Source organism: Pelobates fuscus, chromosome 5 (assembly GCF_036172605.1).
Source record: "Pelobates fuscus isolate aPelFus1 chromosome 5, aPelFus1.pri, whole genome shotgun sequence".
Classification (NCBI taxonomy): domain Eukaryota; kingdom Metazoa; phylum Chordata; class Amphibia; order Anura; family Pelobatidae; genus Pelobates; species Pelobates fuscus.
Window position 1 is genome coordinate 126,826,663 of NC_086321.1, and position 21,341 is coordinate 126,848,003.

A 21,341-nucleotide genomic window follows, 5' to 3' on the forward strand; every position below is an offset into this window, starting at 1 on the left:
CACTGGGGGGGTGTGTTTTTTTTTTTTTGGGTGCCTGTCCCCAGGTGTGCCATGCTGTTTGTGCTCTCAGTTGCTGCTATGGGGCTTATCGTTAGTGGCCCCCGTGCCCCAGGCGGTCGTGCTATGCGTGTTGTCGTGCAAGGGTGTCGTGTTTCCGGGCTATGAGTCCTAACTTGCAGTGGTGTCTTGTGTGTGGGTGTGGCTCCTGCCCGCCCGCTCTCCTCCCTCGGGAGCCGTTATACCATGTGTCATCTGTCAGGTCAGGCCCCCGACAGAGTATTCCGCCATAGGCCTGTCGGAGCAATGATGTAGTAGAGAGTGATATCCCTGTAGCTAATGATCAGAAGCAGATTAATCATGGTAGATCTTGCTCCTGCCAGCGAGTCACAGGGCCACCTCTCTGTGTGTTTGGGTATAACTGGTTGTGGAATGGCCCTTGGCTTCCCCCTGTCCTCCAGACCCTCCCCCCGCCCCCGCTTTTTCCCCCCCTTTCTTGCCAACTGCCAAGTATTATTATCTGTGCCCTTGGGATTCATGTTAGCCGTTGCACGTGGCCTTCCCTATTGCTATGTTCCTAGTCCTAGTGTGGGAGTAGTAGCGCCTAGAGTGCGGAGTCCTTATTTTGGGGGTTGGATGTATGTGGGGGGTCGCTTCCCCACCTCCCCGTGGTCATCGTGAACTCGGGAGCTAAAGCACCCGAGTTAACTTTACTATTGTGCTGGTGCCACTAATCGAGACCGTCTATCTAAGTGGATGTAAGGGTGGGGAAACCTTATGGAGAGTTGGCAGGTTGCCACTCCCTCATTTGTGTTAAGTACTAAGTAGGCCAATCTAGATAGTCCGGTGAGAGCTAGTGTCAGTGGTAGAGCAGTATTAATGTTGCCGTGCGAATGGGTCCGCTCTCTAAAGCTGTGCATTGTCTCTGCTGGTTCCGCTATATTTTATGGTCCTTGGTGGCCTGTGTCCATATGGGGCCTGACTGGAGAGGGGGCCCCACTCTCCGGTGTTGTGCCTCCCGTTCCAGCATTCCGTGTGTGGCCTGTCCCCAGGCGCCCCTCATCCCTGTTCCCCATCGTGCTCTGCGTCCCCCCCTCCTTGTTGTGTGTCCGTCTCCCCCCTCTCACCCCCATCCACGTTTTTTTTTGTGGTGGGGCGGGTGTATTGGGACAGACTTCTATCCTTGGCCCCCTCTCTGTCCTTCTTCCCATCGCCGGCTACAGCTTGGGTTAGTGGGAGAGATATCAGTTAAGTCCATCAAGCTGTGAGGCCGGTTCAGTTGGTGTCCCTCTTCCCCCCGAAGTCCCCCCTCCCCAAATGGTGAGATGATATGTTGTCCCTGTCCCATGGGGGTTGCTCGGGCCAGGGTGGGGGTCATGCGTCTTACCGAGAGTTCTTCAGGTCAGGGTGTCGGCTTGGCGTGGCAGGTGGTCGGCGTTCAGGATCGTAGTGTGGCTGTAGTCCCTGGTTGTGTATCTGGGAGGTGTAAGGACTGTTTGGGGCCAGGTCTTGAGACGGTGCGGTGCTATTCTTCGGGCTGGGCCAGGTCTGGCCTCCAGCTGCTCCCTGGCGGTTCCCTGCCCCTCCGGCGGGGAGGTCGCTGCGGTTGTGGCCTGAGTTCCTGGGGTTGGAGGATCCAGTTCTGCACTGTTATATTAGGTAGGTCTAATTTTTGCAGGAAGGTAGGTATGTCCTCCGGACTTTGGGCTGATACCAGTTTGTTGCGGTGTCGGACATTTATGCTGAAAGGGTATTCCCATCTTTAAGGGATGTTCCTGTCCCTCAGAGCAGTTGTCACTGGTCGCATGGCACGTCTGGCATCTAGCGTCAGCGGAGACAGATCGTTGTAAAGAGTGACCTCTATGCCTCTGTAGGTCCAGTGGGTGCGAGAACGGGCCTTCAGCATTATTTGTTCCTTCAGCGTGAATGAGTGGAGGCAACATATTATGTCGCGCGGCGCTCCCTCTGCCGTCCGTGGTCTGAGGGCCCTATGCGCCCTGTCGAATCTGAAGTGGTCTGGGGCCTCCTCACGGAGGATAATGCAGAAAAGTTGAGTAAGAGTTTCTGCCACATTCTCTCCTGAGCTGTCTGCTTCAGGCACGCCACGCACCCGTATATTGTTGCGGCGACCTCAACAAACCTGTTGTCTAGGTCTTCCAATTGGCGCCGCATGGCCAGCACTAGATCTCCTTGCCGTTTAATTGCTGTGTCTGTAGCTTTATTCCTCCCCTCTGCCTGTTCTATGCGTTGCTCCATGGCGGTGATGCGTGCGTCGTGCAGTGTGATGTTTGCTCTGATTCCCGCCACTTCTGCCTTCATCGCTGCATGCAGGGTGTCAGAGACCCTAGTGAGGTCTGCTTTTGTGACCATCTGTGCTGACATCTGTCGAAGTTCAGCTCCTATGTCAGCCAGAGTGACGGGTTCCTCTCCGGAGCACGTGGATGCCGGGGAGGTCGGCGCAATGTTGGATGCGGGGGTTCCCGGTCGGAGACCGGCGGGAGTGCCCAGGTAGTCGTCCATCGGGCCCGATTGTGCGTGCGGCTGTTTGCTCCTGGATGTCTGTGGAGTGTCTTGTCGCTTCGTGCGACCCATTAACGCGGCGGGTGAGGGCTGTAGAGTGCTGTATGCTGCTGGGTGGTATGGAGCCGAGGGGTTATGATGCCGCCATGATCGGAGTCCAGGACACGCCCCTACTAGCTATTTTTGTCTGGACATGACACTGCCATAATACCAGTGCTTGTTAAATCTGTGCATCAATAAAAAAAAATGATTGACCAAAAAAATAAATAAAGTTATTATGTAATAGCTGAATTAGAAAAAGTATCCAATTCAGCTAAGTGTTTAACCTGGCTATTTTGCCCTATTATTTGAAGTTCACTTCCAAATCTGAACAGTTTGCATTTGATGGCTAGCGCTGTAATTTGACATTTTAATAATGGTAGGCCTACTGACACGTATATGATAGCCATGTGAGGTTGTACCTGACCATTACAGAAGCCACGTTCCTTTCAGATGTGGCTGGACATGGACAATCTACTTTTATGAGTTCTAAGTGCTCCTCTTTACTCCTAAACAGATGAAGAATCTACCTTGCCTGACTGAGCAATATCAAAATACCATCATGAGCATATCCAGCAATAACCACGTTACTGGTGGCTTTTGGTTGAGGTGAGTATGACATACAACGAGGTCCTGGAAGATAATGGCATTGGGTCTTATTACTATACACGTGATAATTATGCACAAATTAATAATGATATATTATATAATTAGATGTAAGATACGTTAATATTTGCTGAAACATTAAAACATCATTACCATCATGACCATTTACCTATTCACGTCATGCAGATTATGTTCAGGACATCAATTTGCTATGGCCAGGGCAGACAGAGGTAGATCCTTCTGTCTATCTCAAAAACAGAAGGCTACTGAGATCTGCTATCTGACAAAACTTGAACTATCTGCCTTCTCCTGGTCTTTGTCACCAAGGTTGTAGATTTTGACTTTTATCTTAAGAATTTTTTTTTTTTTTTTTTTTTATATATGACATATTTATTGACCTTTCATCTTTATTCTTTTATTTTCAACGAGAAAGTTAGCCAGCTGTGGATATTATTTTTCCACTTGTTTTATTAGAAATATTTTAAAGTTATTATGTTTTGATAAAGTAAGCTTTTATCATTTGTCTTCCTTTTGTATCATCTGGCTCAATTCCTAGTAAGAACAGGGTTCCTGGTTTTAGAAAAGAGTGTGAGAACATGTGGATTTTCACTAGATGTTCTGTGTAAAAGTTCCTAAACTATATGAATCAAGTATTCATTTTGTTCTACTTTTTCCCCCCAATTTAAACAATGTCTGATGTTGTGAAATATTAGTCATGTACACGCAGGCACAAAGAAGCATAGACTGGTGCATAGAGCCTCAGACAAGCACACACTGGTAGATACAGGTACACATAGACACAGAGAGACACACACAAACACAAAATCATACAGTAATGTGCATAGTAGTGTATCACAGAGTCCACAACTACAAAACACAGAGCAATGTTAATTTTGTGTGTCAGTGTCACAGAATTTGACTGTACTATACCTCATACGTGCTGGTGACTTGTCTCTGGTGGATAAGATACACTAAAGAAGGTAAGACATTCAATAGAGTGGTTTAGAGACACAAATGCACCTTTGCCTCTGTAGCCAAAAATCCTTGCACCAGCCCTGTTCCTAAGTGCCTCTTCAGCTCTGCAACATATTAAAGACAGCAAAACATGAGAAACCATTCCCCCGAAGTCTTCCATGTTGCGGAAATTAATTTCTGAGCTGAGAACTCACATTACATTACTTGAGTCCTGATTGTACCACCAATACAATACAAGGGCCGACGAAAAGGAGAATGTCAAATTAATATACTTAAAATAGTTTAAATTAATTAAATAAAACAAAGGCCAGACAGACTCTGGCAGAATTAGGGTGGGCATGGGTACATCCAGAACACTCTGTGAGCATGCCTTTGCTCATTCCCTCTCTTTATCCATCTTCGTCTTTTAGTTGCCATCCCTTTCCCAATAAAAGGCATTAAGATAAACACAGTCCTCTAAAATCTAGTGAAATGCAGTCATTACAGATGATGATTAACCATAACACTGCTGATGTGTGTACCATGGAATACACTTCCTACTCTGAACATTCTAAACCAAACTAAAGTTGCAGGTTTCTTTGAAATGTGTGTAACTGCATATGTAAATTATGTATCTGCCGCTGTGTATATTAAGTGTATTAATGCACATATATATGTGGATGTGAGCTTGTTTTTTAAAGTACATATAAAATGGATGTGGGTAAGTCAATGAATCTGCTTTGCTGGATAAATATAGGGTTCTGGGTGCAGAGAGCATATGACTGGTTGGGATGTGTTCTGTGAGCAAAGAGATGAATAATGAAGTTACTGGGTGAATGAGGGGGTGTAGCTATGGGTAGTGATGATGATAAATGTATGTAACTAGATGGTTGGCGATATGTGACCATCATGTGGCAGGGTGTTTAGGTGAATACAAATACAAAAGGATAAGTCCTGCGCTCACTCACATCACTCCTGGGTGGCAGCAACAACCACAGTACACATCAGCCCCAATTTATATAGTAAAAACCAAAGAAAAATTTACCTGCGCTCTCTCCTTAAACCCTATGTATTTTTAAACAAATGGAGGTCATTTAGTTATTCCAATGGCCATTGGAAGGAATGCCCGCCTGCCAACGTCAAGGCAGACCCCCCTAGGCGGCTCCTACTCTAACCTTTCACCTTGCTTCCTTGATATTCTGGCAAAGATATATCTAATGAGACAGATAGGGTATTTTTTTATATGCACCCCTATATACTTATTAACCCTTAATAGGGAACACAGGAAGCAAGGTGAAAGGTCAGTTTAGGACCCGCCTAGGGGGGTCTGCCTTGACGTTGGCAGGCGGGCATTACTTCCAATTAGCCATTGGAGTAACTAAGTGACCTTCATTTCTACATAGGGAATCAGGAGAGAGCACAGGTAACTTTTTCTTAGGGTGTTTAGGTGGATGAATGGGATTGGGCAATGATATGCAACAGGTTAGAAGTATGTGACGGTGCATTCCTGGTGATTATAAGTGGGGGAGCAGGTGAGAGAGTCATGGTGGGCTCACATTACTGCCACACACCCTGTTCACAAGCTAATTGAAGAGTGACTGTATGGGTAATACACTAGAGTTGAAGGCAGAGTCGTTCCATCGTCAAAGATAAGGCGTCTGGGGGCACTGCCACACATGTACCGTGTGATGATACGGATCCCTGATGGTGCCTCTTCTCTATGTGTGTCGTCCAGAAGGGATCGCCTTTCTCACTTTTTAATATATTTGAAAATCTGCAGGGAGAACAAAATCTGTCTCTGGAATCCTCCTATCACAGAGATTTCAGTAGTCTAAGTTCTCATTGTTTTTTTTATTTTGTAGAATTACATAAGAAACATTAATATCAACATCCTTGCCAAAATTCACTAATTTCTGATCAATTCTGAAGTCTTCTTCACCAGTGGATCCTGCTTTGCAGGTTATTTCCCTCATACATTACTACACCTTCCACAACTCAGGGATCAAACTAAACATATACGTCACAGGTTTGGCTCTTGGTTCATTTTGTGCAAACAGTTTGAAACAATTCCCCCAAGTTACTCTATTTAGGACAGATTACTGGCTAGTCATGTCAGATTTCTGCTCAAATTATATTTAAAGAAGAGGTCCCTACGATGCTAATGGGACAGGGAAATATTTTAATACTTAAACATTATACTATTCCAGTACCCACACACTCTAACACACTGTCTGTAAACTGATTTATCTTTTAAAACATTATCTAATTATTTCCATGATGCACTTTGCCTTTCTCTTGTGTGCTGTTTGGCTAACAGTAAATGTGGTGGAAGGAAAAAGAAATTATGATCTTGTGATAATGAGCAAAATATCAAAGAAGGAGAGGACAAGTGAGGGGACATATTCTGTGATGGAAGAACGAATGACACATAGGGTTAGCAACAAGTGAGTGATCATGGCAGGCAATGCCAAAAATGGGAGTAGAATGCTTTCTGGATCCAGATTCTACATAATATTAATTCACTTTGTAGTATGGGTTCCAGTTCCAGGAATGTAGCAACACGAGCAAATAAAGTGTTATATCATTAGAAAAAGAACATCTGAGATGTGATGATGATGATTTTGATAAATAGGGTGAGTGTGGTGATGTTAATAGATCCCATAATTAAAGGGACACTGCACTGCCCAAATAATAATACAAATATACATACATATCAGTGTTTAGTAGTTACCCCAAATTAAAACATCCATGGGGATATGTCTAAAAACAGATTGAAAAACCTGCAGATCTCTTGCCTGAAGTTTTTGCAAGCCCTCCTCTTCTTACCCCGCCCTGACTTTCTGTGGCTGTCCAATCACAGACTTCCCAATAGAGCTCAATGAGAATTGTTTGCAAGGCAGGGGCTCTGAGCAATTACCTCCCTCTTGAGTTTAGTGCAACTAAGCTAACCAAACCAGGAAGTAACAGAACTGGTTGTTCGGGCTGGGGATGAGGGGAGTGTAACCAGGCTAATTTATAAAAGTGAATACAAATACACAAAAACAAGTCCTGCGCTCAAACTCCCACTGCTCTTGGGGGGCATCAACAACCATAGTACACATCAGCCCCAATAATACTGTAAAGACCAAAGGAAAAAGTTACCTGCATTCTTCCCAAATCACTATGTATATCTAAACAAATGGAGGTTATTTAGTTACTCCAATGGCCATTAGAGGGATGCCCACCTGCCACATCATGGCAAACCTCTTAGGTGAGTCCTACACTGACTATTCACCTTGCTTCCTTGAGTTTCAGGCAAAGCTATCTCTAATGAGACAGAGAGGGGTACATGCTTATTAACCCTTAATAGGGAACACATGGGGTAGGTGGCAGCATTGTAAAATACCCCTCTCTGTCTCATTAGAGATATCTTTGCCTTTGAGGACAGAACATAACATAGAAATATCTCTACCTTTCTGTCAGAATGAGGGTCATAGAGTTGGAATCAGCAGAAGTTAGCAAACGTTAGAATCAGCTGAGTTGTAATACTTCAGCAGCTGGGGTCTACCTTTTGGTCTCAGCTGCAATAAAGTTTTATAGAAGTGTCCGGCTCTTTTTTTTGCAAACCATAAAAGGGCAAAATGACTACATTTAATGTACATAGACTAAATACTGTGCTATTAAAATCCCCTAAACTAAAGATAGAAAGAAAACTCTCTGCTGCCCAAGGTAACCTACCTAAACATAGATGCTAAGATATTTAATATATATAGCTTTCACTAGCCTAGCAAATTTCTGACTGTGGATCTTAAGAGTAGTTGTTCAAATACAGATAAATCAGAATTTTTTCTCTTTTTCTCTTTGCAGTTTCAAATACTGATACTACTTGTACACGATGTACAGACACTTTATAAAACTCTCTGGAAAACCTCTTTGTATATCAGCTATAGTGTTGCAATATGCACCATGTTTCCTTGGATACATATTATTTCACTATGGTCTTCGTCACATTGTTCTTTAGAGTACATAGTACACGATCTACCATAGAAAAGAAATGTAAGACTGTTTAACAATAATTATTTATGTTATAATAATTACTAAATACAAACCTGTCTGTTGAGTACATACGCCTCTAATTCATGAGAGCTACTGGTTTCCTTCTAATAACCCTTCATTTCCACCAACTCCTAACATGACTAGCATTGTTATATCCTTATGGTACCTGGACTGGCAAAGCGTCAAGGTAGATATACTTTGAACACAGTTACCTGCTGGCAATTCCCAATGTACAGTGCACAGATATACATCACTGACCTCTGGATATTGTTCTTTTATCCATCCCTTGTTCTCTTGGTCATACTCAATAGGTGTAAAGTGGACCTACGACAATAGTATTTCTTTGTGTCACTAAATAAGTTTATCTCATTTGCCAATTGCTTGTAGATTGTGATATTCAATTATTTCTGAAGGAGTGAATAAAACAAAACGCTCTCTGACACTAAGCAACGTGTTTAACCCCTTAAGGACCAAACTTCTGGAATAAAAGGGAATCATGACATGTCACACATGTCATGTGTCCTTAATGGGGTTAAAGTTCTTCTGATAGCCAGACGTGCCTTCTACATTTAAGGACTAAAGTCAGTAGTAGTTGGTGAAGTTCGAAGATCTCCGGACTTGGGACACTAGACTCTACCGCTAGACTCTGCCCTCTCACTTGTTGTGCTCTGGTCATTTCCTTTCAATACTCACTTCCTAACCCAACGAGGCATCATGCCCAATGCAACACCATAAAAATCTAGATATACATATGTTTGGGAAGCAACAACCACTTCAAAGAAGTCTAACTCAACCACCTGATGGTGTTACCATAAAGACAACCCTAGAAGACAAAAATGATGCAGACCTGTTTTTTAGGGCGTTATGACAACCCAATGCAAAACACACGTGTGATGTTATAAATCCTGTTAGAGGCTAAGCATCTCTGAAAGGTCTATACACGAAATAGGGGCATTTAAAAATAAAATACAAATTAACATATTTAGCTGCTCAGTTGCACTTAGCAGCATCGCTAACCATTAATCAAGGGGACTAAACTGCAGAACTAAGATTTTTTTCTAACACACTTTCCATTAGCCCTTACAACAACAAATATATATATTTATGCAATACAAACTACAGGGGGGACCTGTATCACAAGTTAGCTATGTCTGCCTCAGTTTTGCTATTTTGAGTCAAAGTGTAATTTAAAGTGGTCATGATGCTTGGACTCTGTATGTAAAGCATTTCACTAAGAAATGCTGCACATAATGGGTTTAACCCTTTTGCTGTGTAACTACACCTCCAGCACAGTCATTGGGGCATCATTGGCCAGCCTGGACCAAGAGTTCTGGGTTGAAGCTCAATTTGCCCAAGTAAGAGGTCAAACCATTGTAACACGGTTTGCCCTTTTACTGGGGAATTGTGCCAGGGTCTTCCTGTAATTATAACCATTAAAGGGACACAATAGTCACCAGAACAACTACAGCTTATTGAATTTGTTCTGGTGAGTAGAATCATTACCTTCAGGCTTTTTGCTGTAAACACTGTATTTTCAGAGAAAATGCAGCGTTTACGTTACAGCCTAGTGATACCTCCACTGGCCACTCCTCAGATGGCTGTTAGAGATCCTTAGAGGCACTCAGAGGTAGATAGGCCAGTTCAGGGATCAGGGAGGTATCTGCCAAGCCCCTGGCTCCTGGCATGGCAATCAGACCGGTCCCTGATCTAATCTTAAAGCAGGGATGAAATAGACATCAATTTATTATTCCTCAATCTTAAGGAAGTATTCTGTTTGTTTTTACGAAACGCATTGATAGCTGTTAGCTGTGTATGCAGGTCTTTCATAATTCTGCTTGAGTCTATGCACCAATATAGAGTTTTGCAACAACAGAATGGAAAATTTTAAAGTAAAGCAATAAAGAAGAATGTTTTTAACAGATTAGCAACGGTATAAAAATGTGTTTATATTGTCTGGCAGTGGGTGTGGCATTCAATGGAAATACACTTACCTTCAAATAAGGCATGTATGGTTTTTCTTCAACATTAATATTTTTGCTTTATTCCACTTTAGTAATTTTGTTTTTGACATCAAATTATTGGTACAAGTACTAATTATAAGTACAAGTCTCCATTCATCATTAAGTATAATAATTAAAGCTGTGAATAAGATCAAATCTAATGCCAAAGTTGATAGAATGTTTCGACAGCTGTGCCAGGAAAATAACGAGCAGTTTATTAGGTTACTTTTACACACATCTCTCAAAGGGTACATGCTTGTCTCGTTGCATTATATGATAGTGTCATACAGTTTTTTGAAAATAATAATGAGGCTGGTCTCTACGAACAATTAAATATAACGAAGAGAGTAAATTTAATTTCGGCAGTGGTGGATACCAAACACTGGCAAAATAAAAAAATGTCTGCATTATATCCAAATAAGTGGAAAATGATATTCAATTTATTGATACCTTTCCCTACCACATATCTTGTAGAATCAGGCTTTAGTGCTGTTAATCATATTAACAAACAAAGAAAAACTGTATGAATATCACAGAAAGAGGAGACCTTCGTTTGTTCCTTACGAAAATAAATAATAATAAAACCAAATATCAAATATTTAGTCTCGCAGCATCAGCGTCAAGGATCTCATTAATCCCCAGTTAAAAGTAATTTCAATTAACTTTTTTGTATTTAACTTCATAACGTTAAAAACATTAGAAACATGCATAAAGTAAAAATAAAAAGATACATTTAAGGGCATATTTTTTTTAAAAACCTTCCTTTCTAAAAAATATTTAGCATTTGCACTAAAAAATTTGAGTGACTGCAGCACCGGTGGGCGGTAAGGACATTTTACCATCAAGAAAGATGCATTAGTGGGCGATAGGTATAAAAAGGTTGACTACCCCTGATGTAGAACCTCATTAATTCATAATCATCTATGAACATTGACTACTGTGAGACATACAGTATTTTGGGGGATATGTGGATAAGCACAAGTCAAATTTATCGGACAGGCTCACAAAAGGGTTAAAATGTTAGCACTGTGTCCCGGCTCTCTGCGGTTTTCTATATTTATCTTCATACAACCTGTCCTAGATTATGTTTTATAGGCCAGCTTAAATCTAATTGAAAATGATTCCTCATAGGGACCCTGTCATTAGAGTTTGATTAGCATGTGTACTGTTGACAGAGATTGTCTCATTGAACATTATGCCTACATTGAAATGCAAAATTAGCTGTTAGATCAGCTTATCCAGCAATGTGTGAAATTGTTAGCTCCCATGCAGTCTCATGCCTTATAATGTAATTTATATATTTTTCCCAATGCACACCCTGAGCTGCTTTATGAAAATAGGGGGAACTGATCAGAGATACACACTTTTGTTACATGCTTGTTTAGGGTAAAATAACACAAGCCTTTATAAATCCGTGATATAAGTCTCATACTCCATACTCCCTGGGAACATACCTAGCTTATGGTGAAATGAGTCTCCACTTTAGGAATACGTTTTCTCCACCAGCTCTTTTAGTAGTCTGTTCTCCCACAGACATTGTATGTACTATTTCTCACACCCCAGCATTCCTTCCCTCTTCCTATCTCTGACTATTTACTCTTCCCTAATGGAACCTGGCATCAAGGACCTCCCTTAGTGGTGAACCCTGAGGGTTGACCATTGGATAAAACAGCTTTGCATTACTTTCAGTGTATTGGCATTCTTTCTATAAAGAAACATGTCCTCCTGCACTCTGTCATGGTTTGTTTGCAAATTGTATAGGGTCCCCTTGAGGTGATTCGAACATGAATCCCTTGCTCGCTTTGCCTAAGGCTATACCAGCCACACCTCACTGACGAGACCCACCCAGGCCACAATCATCGTCAACTCAGTATAGACCAAGGTTATAGTGGGACAAGATTGTCACAAGGCAGAATACAGTTAGATGACTTGTGCTGTGGTTTCCAAAAATAATCAGTTGTGCTCGAATTAGGCTTCTATTATACAGATTATCCCTTCTCACCTAAAGGACAGTATAATGAAAACAAACTGGGATCACACAGTACCACACAGATTTCATGTTTTGCAATCTAAAACATCAACTTCACACAACAAACAAGCAGTCCGTTCATCAAAGGAACCACAAACAATCCATACAGTGTTGCAGAAATGTAACAGAGGCTGGAAAATTCCTGTGTCTCAAAACACCAATTGTTTTGTGTGTAAATAAAGGACAATCTTCAGTATGCAATTTATGCTATGCAATCCTAAGACCACCTTGAGTTTCTTGAATTTTTTAAAAATCTTTTTACAGAAAACAAAACAAGACAAGACAATAGAACCAAAGTGGAAACAAAACTTAAGAACTGAGCAGGGACCCACCGAAGGGCAGGCTATTTGAGCAGTTGTCCATTCTCAGTATTCTCCTGCATCCTGTTTTTTTGCTCCCCCTAAGGTAAAAGGGTCGTCAAGACGTGGACCACTTGCTAACTGTGCTAAGAGGGGTATCAGCTGTGCCTCGCTGATGAGGCCAAACAAGATTGAAACAGTTTTCTGGGATTGCTGTATCTCTCGTGAAGAGGGAGCGGACCTGCATTTGGGTCTGGACCTCCATTTTGGTTTTGATCAGTCTTATATACAAATATGAAAAGGTGAAAAAATGCTCATCTTATAGAGTTATACTGTCGGTATATAAGAGGAGAATACAAATATGAAAAGGAGATATTTAGGAGGAGAATACAAATATGAAAGGGAGGTATTTAGGAGGAGAATACAAATATGAAAAGGAGGTATTTAGGAGGAGAATACAAATATGAAAAGGTGAACACACGCTCACCTTATAGAGTCATACTGTGGGTATATAAGAGGAGAATACAAATATGAAAAGGCATATAATATACAAATGGCTTAAGTTCAGTCTGTAATGGCACAGAAATGAGCTAAAACCAGTTTGAGATCTGAGCGGGGACCCACAGAACGGCAAACTATTTGAGTTATTTACTCACCCTTAGGAAAACAAAATCCCCATTAAATTCCAGATACATTTCTTCTCTTTTTTGTGGTTATGGGACTTGGAGTGTTCCTTTAAAGGGACACTCTAGACACCCAGACCATTTCAGCTCACTGAAGTGGTCTAAGTGCGGTGCTCTTGTCAGTTTAACCCAGCCATGAGGACATCCAGCACCAACTAAAACATTCAATGCTTTTCTATGGGGTACTCCTAATGCGGTGATTGCCGTGCATGCGCATTAGGTCCCCAATGTTAGGGACAAGGGTCATGTAATCAGGTGACAAGTGCCAGTAGGGTTTTAAACCCTATCAGCGCCATGAGGGGACGGGGGAGTTTGGGGGTGGTGGTGTGAGGGGTGGAGCACTATATTGCTAGGAATACAACTTTATATTATTAGCACTATAGTTTACCTAATACCTTTATAACAATGGATCCCTGGCTCCCTTTTCCTATTCCTATTTGTTTTAATGCAATATTTTTCTGTTGCCTGCTATTGTTATGGAAATGAAAGCAGAATTATGTGATAACACTGTATGATTCATTGCTTATCACATTATTGTGTTTGCCTTCTGTAATCACTGTCCCCCATACCTTAAATGATTGGTACCATTTTAAAATTTCTTATCACAAGCTGTGTAAATTCTAAATCAGTTTGTTGCTGCTCCATTCAAAACCTAGTTTCATTTAGCAACAGTAAATGCAGTAAAAACATTAAAAATTTAAACCTCAGAGCAGACAAGTGAAATATAGACTTCCTGTGTAAATAAAACTAAATATTAGTAAATGTCTCAGTAATGTGCAGTGTATGAGAGAGCCCCAAAACAATAGACCTCACATTAATATGTGGTGGGTGCGAGTAACGAATAGTTTATAGTGGACACATTGAGTGTATAACGGAACTCCACAGCAATAAACCTCACATTAATATGCGGTGTGTGCGAGTAACAAATAGTTTATAGTGGACACATTGAGTGTATAACGGAACTCCACAGCAATAAACCTCACATTAATATGCGGTGTGTGCGAGTAATGAATAGTTTATAGTGGACACATTGAGTGTATAACGGAACCCCACAGCAATAAACCTCACATTAATATGCGGTGTGTGCGAGTAATGAATAGTTTATAGTGGACACATTGAGTGTATAACGGAACTCCACAGCAATAAAACCCACATTAATATGTGGTGTGTGCGAGTAATGAATAGTTTATAGTGGACACATTGAGTGTTTAACGGAACTCCACAGCAATAAACCTCACATTAATATGCGGTGTGTGCGAGTAACGAATAGTTTATAGTGGACACATTGAGTGTATAACGGAACTCCACAGCAATAAACCTCACATTAATATGCGGTGTGTGCGAGTAACAAATAGTTTATAGTGGACACATTGAGTGTATAACGGAACTCCACAGCAATAAACCTCACATTAATATGCGGTGTGTGCGAGTAATGAATAGTTTATAGTGGACACATTGAGTGTATAACGGAACCCCACAGCAATAAACCTCACATTAATATGCGGTGTGTGCGAGTAATGAATAGTTTATAGTGGACACATTGAGTGTATAACGGAACTCCACAGCAATAAAACCCACATTAATATGTGGTGTGTGCGAGTAATGAATAGTTTATAGTGGACACATTGAGTGTATAACGGAACACCACAGCAATAAACCTCACATTAATATGCGGTGTGTGCGAGTAACGAATAGTTTATAGTGGACACATTGAGTGTATAACGGAACCGCACAGCAATAAACCTCACATTAATATGCGGTGTGTGCGAGTAATTAATAGTTTATAGTGGACACATTGAGTGTATAACGGAACCCCACAGCAATAAACCTCACATTAATATGCGGTGTGTGCGAGAAATGAATAGTTTATAGTGGACACATTGAGTGTATAACGGAACCCCACAGCAATAAACCTCACATTAATATGCGGTGTGTGCGAGTAATGAATAGTTTATAGTGGACACATTGAGTGCATAACGGAACTCAACAGCAATAAACCTCACATTAATATGCGGTGTGTGCGAGTAATGAATAGTTTATAGTGGACCCATTGAGTGTATAACGGAACTCCACAGCAATAAACCTCACATTAATATGCGGTGTGTGCGAGTAATGCATAGTTTATAGTGGACACATTGAGTGTATAACGGAACCCCACAGCAATAAACCTCACATTAATATGCGGTGTGTGCAAGTAATGAATAGTTTATAGTGGACACATTGAGTGTATAACGGAACTCCACAGCAGTAAACCTCACATTAATATGCGGTGTGTGCGAGTAATGAATAGTTTAGAGTGGACACATTGAGTGTATAACGGAAATCCACAGCAATAAACCTCACATTAATATGCGGTGTGTGCGAGTAACGAATAGTTTATAGTGGACACATTGAGTGTATAACGGAACTCCACAGCAATAGACCTCACATTAATATGCGGTGTGTGCGAGTAATGAATAGTTTATAGTGGACACATTGAGTGTATAACGGAACTCCACAGCAATAAACCTCACATTAATATGTGGTGTGTGCAAGTAATGAATAGTTTATAGTGGACACATTGAGTGTATAACGGAACTCCACAGCAGTAAACCTCACATTAATATGCGGTGTGTGCGAGTAATGAATAGTTTATAGTGGACACATTGAGTGTATAACGGAAATCCACAGCAATAAACCTCACATTAATATGCGGTGTGTGCGAGTAATGAATAGTTTATAGTGGACACATTGAGTGTATAACGGAACCCCACAGCAATAAACCTCACATTAATATGCGGTGTGTGCGAGTAATGAATAGTTTTTAGTGGACACATTGAGTGTATAATGGAACTCCACAGCAATAAAACCCACATTAATATGTGGTGTGTGCGAGTAATGAATAGTTTATAGTGGACACATTGAGTGTATAACGGAACACCACAGCAATAAACCTCACATTAATATGCGGTGTGTGCGAGTAACGAATAGTTTATAGTGGACACATTGAGTGTATAACGGAACCGCACAGCAATAAACCTCACATTAATATGCGGTGTGTGCGAGTAATTAATAGTTTATAGTGGACACATTGAGTGTATAACGGAACCCCACAGCAATAAACCTCACATTAATATGCGGTGTGTGCGAGAAATGAATAGTTTATAGTGGACACATTGAGTGTATAACGGAACTCCACAGCAATAAACCTCACATTAATATGCGGTGTGTGCGAGTAATGAATAGTTTATAGTGGACACATTGAGTGTATAACGGAACTCCACAGCAATAAACCTCACATTAATATGCGGTGTGTGCGAGTAATGAATAGTTTATAGTGGACACATTGAGTGTATAACGGAACTCCACAGCAATAAACCTCACATTAATATGCGGTGTGTGCGAGTAATGAATAGTTTATAGTGGACACATTGAGTGTATAACGGAACTCCACAGCAGTAAACCTCACATTAATATGCGGTGTGTGCGAGTAATGAATAGTTTATAGTGGACACATTGAGTGTATAACGGAAATCCACAGCAATAAACCTCACATTAATATGCGGTGTGTGCGAGTAACGAATAGTTTATAGTGGACACATTGAGTGTATAACGGAACTCCACAGCAATAGACCTCACATTAATATGCGGTGTGTGCGAGTAACGAATAGTTTATAGTGGACACATTGAGTGTATAACGGAACTCCACAGCAATAAAACTCACATTAATATGCGGTGTGTGCGAGTAATGAATAGCTTATAGTGGACACATTGAGTGTATAACGGAACTCCACAGCAATAAACCTCACATTAATATGCGGTGTGTGCGAGTAATTAATAGCTTATAGTGGACACATTGAGTGTATAACAGAACTCCACAGCAATAAACCTCACATTAATATGCAGTGTGTGCGAGTAACAAATAGTTTATATTAGACACATTGAGTGTATAACGGAACTCCACAGCAATAAACCTCACATTAATATGCGGTGTGTGCGAGTAATGAATAGTTTATAGTGGACACATTGAGTGTATAACAGAACTCCACAGCAATAAAACTCACATGAATATTCATTATGCGAGAGTGTGTCCATTAGCTCCTGATAGAAAAATCTATTTTTTCACTTCCTTCATTCAGCGACCTCCTCCAGGTGTACATTACTAGGCTTTGAGACCTCAAATGCAGGCAAATGTCGCTGTGTGAAAATACAGATTGCTTCCAATCTTACACACTTAAAAGGACACTCCACTGCCCAAATATGAATATATTTTAAAATTCATTATTTTGTAAATATGTTGCAAATGAAAACACATATATTTATGCATTTTTGCATTGGGTTATAGAAAAAAAACTATTTGCAACCTTTGCAAGCCCTTTAATGTAGTGTTGGCATTTGAATACTGGGATGTATGCACATATACACGTACACTGCCACACACATAAACCCACTAGAGATGTCCCAAACGGTTCGCCGGCGAATAGTTCCTGGCGAACATTCGCTTGTTCGCGTTCGCCACGGACGGCGAACATACGCGATGTTCGGTCCGCCCCCTATTCGTCATCATTGAGTAAACTTTGACCCTGTACCTCACAGTCAGCAGACACATTCCAGCCAATCAGCAGCAGACCCTCCCTCCCAGACCCTCCCACTTCCTGGACAGCATCCATTTTAGATTCATTCGGAAGCTGCATTTTTTTTTTTTTTTTTAGACAGAAGTGTGTTATATTTGAGCATGCTAGGTTGAACGTGCGTATATCATGGCTAGTTGCACTGAGGGTATGAGTATATAGCAGTACATTGTTGTGAAATATGGCTGTCATGTTTAGGGTGTAGCTTGCACGTTATCAACTGTGTATTTATATCAGCAGCTCCACCACTAGTTATAAATCAAGTGTGAGTCGCCCCATGAGATGAGACTAGTGAATAACATAATACATGAATGGTTAAGGTAAAGGCATGTAAGGAACTACGACAATAAACTCTTTAGGAGGTGAAATAATTACATGTTTAAACGCTTGCTACTTTACGATTAGTTAATGTGCAGAGAGCAGTTCATGTGATCAAAGGCATGGTGTGGAGGATCGGCTATAGTGGGACATGCTTGGATGGCTGCTGTTTACTGCTTGTGCTCATCCGATCCCTTCTGGGCGCCAGGTGCAGACCCTGGGAGTCCCTGATACCTGGAACAACAAAGGCAAGTCTCTGGCTGAGTGCCGGGTTCGCGGCTTGAGGTGTTGGAAGCCTGTTTTGTCGGGTGGTCGGATCTGTCCCGGTGGTGCTTCACGTCCGGTGCGGCATTGTGGTGGCTTAAGGTGGAGGCGAGTGCTTGACGTGGGGCAGGGTCTGCATTTCTGTTTGTGCCTCCAGTCCCGTCTTCGACGCCTTTTGCGTTGATGGATTTTAATGGGGACTGCTTCACTTAGCTGTGGTGGAGCTTGTTGGGGCTGTGGTGGAGCTTGTTGGGGCTTCCTGCTTGTTATTTGCTTCCAAAATTGATTAGAGTCTGTCCAGCTTAGACTCAATATCCTGCCATGCTTTGCTGGTACCAGGAGGACACGCGGCTGCCGCCATATTGGGAGAGTCGCAGATGAGTATGTCAGCCTGGGCGGCTGTGCTCTGTGCGTCCATTAGCTCCAGACAGCCTCTCAGGGGTGGACCGGGATAACCCCCACCGGTCCGAGGGGCGGGGTAACGGAGCTCCTGCCGGGAAGTAGCTGCTCCTGGGCATTCCAGGATCGGGAGATCGGCCGCCTCTCCCGCCCGGTGAGCACCAGGCCACACTTGCCACGCGGAGGTAAGTAAGACTCTGTTGATTTGCTGACCGCTATTAAGCATGTCGGGTCGGCATAGGAGCAACATTGCTGGGTCATCCCCTTCTGGGGTGAAATTCGCTTGTTGATAGCTGCTTAAAGTGAGATATTGAGGGAGCTCACACGAAGTGCGTCTTTCCTCCATGACAGCTAGGCCCCGCCCCCCGGAAGCTGCATTCTTAGTGAGAGGAGGGACAGTGTAGCTGCTGCTGATTTAATAGGGAAATCGATAGCTAGGCTAGTGTATTCAGTGTCCACTACAGTCCTGAAGGACTCATCTGATCTCTGCTGTAAGGACAGCACCCCAAAAAGCCCTTTTAGGGCTAGAACATCAGTCTGCTTTTTTTTTTGTCCTGTGTAATCTAATTGCAGTTGCCTGCCTGTCAGCGTGTCAGGCTCACAGCGTATACTGTGCCCACTTGCCCAGTGCCACCACTCATATCTGGTGTCACAATAGCTTGCATTTAAGAAAAACAAAACTTTTTTGACTGTAATATAATAGCAGTCAGTTTCCTTCACATGTGTGCATTTCAGGGCCTGCCAGGGCACAGTGTCACACCAGTGTAACTCATATCTGGTGTACATTAAAAAAAACAAAAAACAATTTTGACTGTAATAGATTGAATAGCAGTTAGTTGTCTGCAAGCGTGTGTGTCAGGCCTACAGCGTCTACTCTGCCAACTTCTCTACAGTGCCACTCATATCTGTTGTCACAGTAGCTTGCACGCATAGTACCACTAATCGAAAAAAAAAAATGACAGGCAGAGGCAGGCCACCCTGCAGGGGCCGTCGTGGTCGTGGTGCTGTGATTCCTAGAATAATGCCCAGTGTTCAGAGGCCACGTACCCTGAACTCGAAAAGTTCTGAGGACATAGTTGACTGGCTAACACAGGACACCCAATCTTCTACAGCTTCCGCTCGGAACCTTGACGCACCATCCTCCTCCAACTTAGCTTCGGGCACCTCTCAAGTTACCACTCGCCCGCCTGCTGCCACCACCAACACTAGCACCACAGCCACTTCACTTGATCTGTCAGAGGAGTTATTTACACATCAGTTGGAAGAAATGAGTGATGCACAGCCATTATTGCCAGAGGATGTAGATAACAGGGATATGTCTCAGTCAGGCTGCATTACACACATGGACGTACAGTGTGATGATGATGATGTTTTCATCAGTGAGGACAAGGAACACGACATGGCTAGCTTGGTATCCAACCTTGTGCAAATGGGGAGTTTGCGGTTGTGCAAATGGACTTTTTGCGGTTGTTTGCGGTGCGCTAAACGGGGAGTTTGGTCTGTCACTGTGAAGCGGACATAACCCATACACTACCTGATCGATACAACATCATACCTGATGTTTTAAAGCACGTTATTTCAAACAATTTAGGAATGTTAGGTGATTTATGCCCTTTATGGATTAAAACCAGACTCTGCATCAACTATATAATTTTCCATGGGAGTTTTGCCATGGATCCCCCTCCGGCATGCCACAGTCCAGGTGTTAGTCCCCTTGAAACAACTTTTCCATCACTATTGTGGCTAGAAAGAGTCCCTGTGGGTTTTAAAATTCGCCTGCCTATTGAAGTCTATGGCGGTTCGCCCGTTCGCGAACATTTTCGGATGCTCGCGTTCGCCGTTCGCGAACGGAAATGTTATGCTGGCGACATCTCTAAAACCCACACATACTGACACAGATACACACACAAATTGATACACACAGAGATACAAACATATACACACACACCCTCCTGTTTCCATAACTTGCTCATGCAGGAGGGCTTCTACCCTGGGTTCAGTGTGATCTGGCTGCTGGCTGTGGCTGATGGGATTTTTTTTTTTTTAAAAGGTCTTGTTTGTTTTTGTAGAAAAGAGGCATTCTCCTTAAAAGGGGACATTTAAAACTCTTAGTGGCTCGTCAGTACATGCTGTCCACAGCTGTGTAAGACGCCTCATCCAGATCCTTCCAACTGAACAAATAGAGGAAGGTCCAAAGTGTGAAAATGTTGGTGACCTTTGCTTAGCACTGATACACGGATACTAAGCACTAGAAAACTTGGAACCCCAAATAAACATGCTCAGAGTACAATATTTTCTCAACAAAGTGTTCTTTTTATGGCCAGCACAGAATGTATCAGCCTGCTCACAATCCTGAGAAACTCGCTGTACACTTTACTGGCCGTGAGATCAGAGACCAACCCGGCATAGTCCCAACCAGTCCATGATAATCTGTTTATGGTCTTTCCATGCTTTTGTTACATAAACAAAGGATTCCAGGCTGCTAACTGAAACTGAGAAGCTGCTTTAGAAACATGAAAAATACACAATTAAGTCAGAATTCATCGCTGATTGTATAAATTACATGTGACAGCTTCATCTTCTTTTCT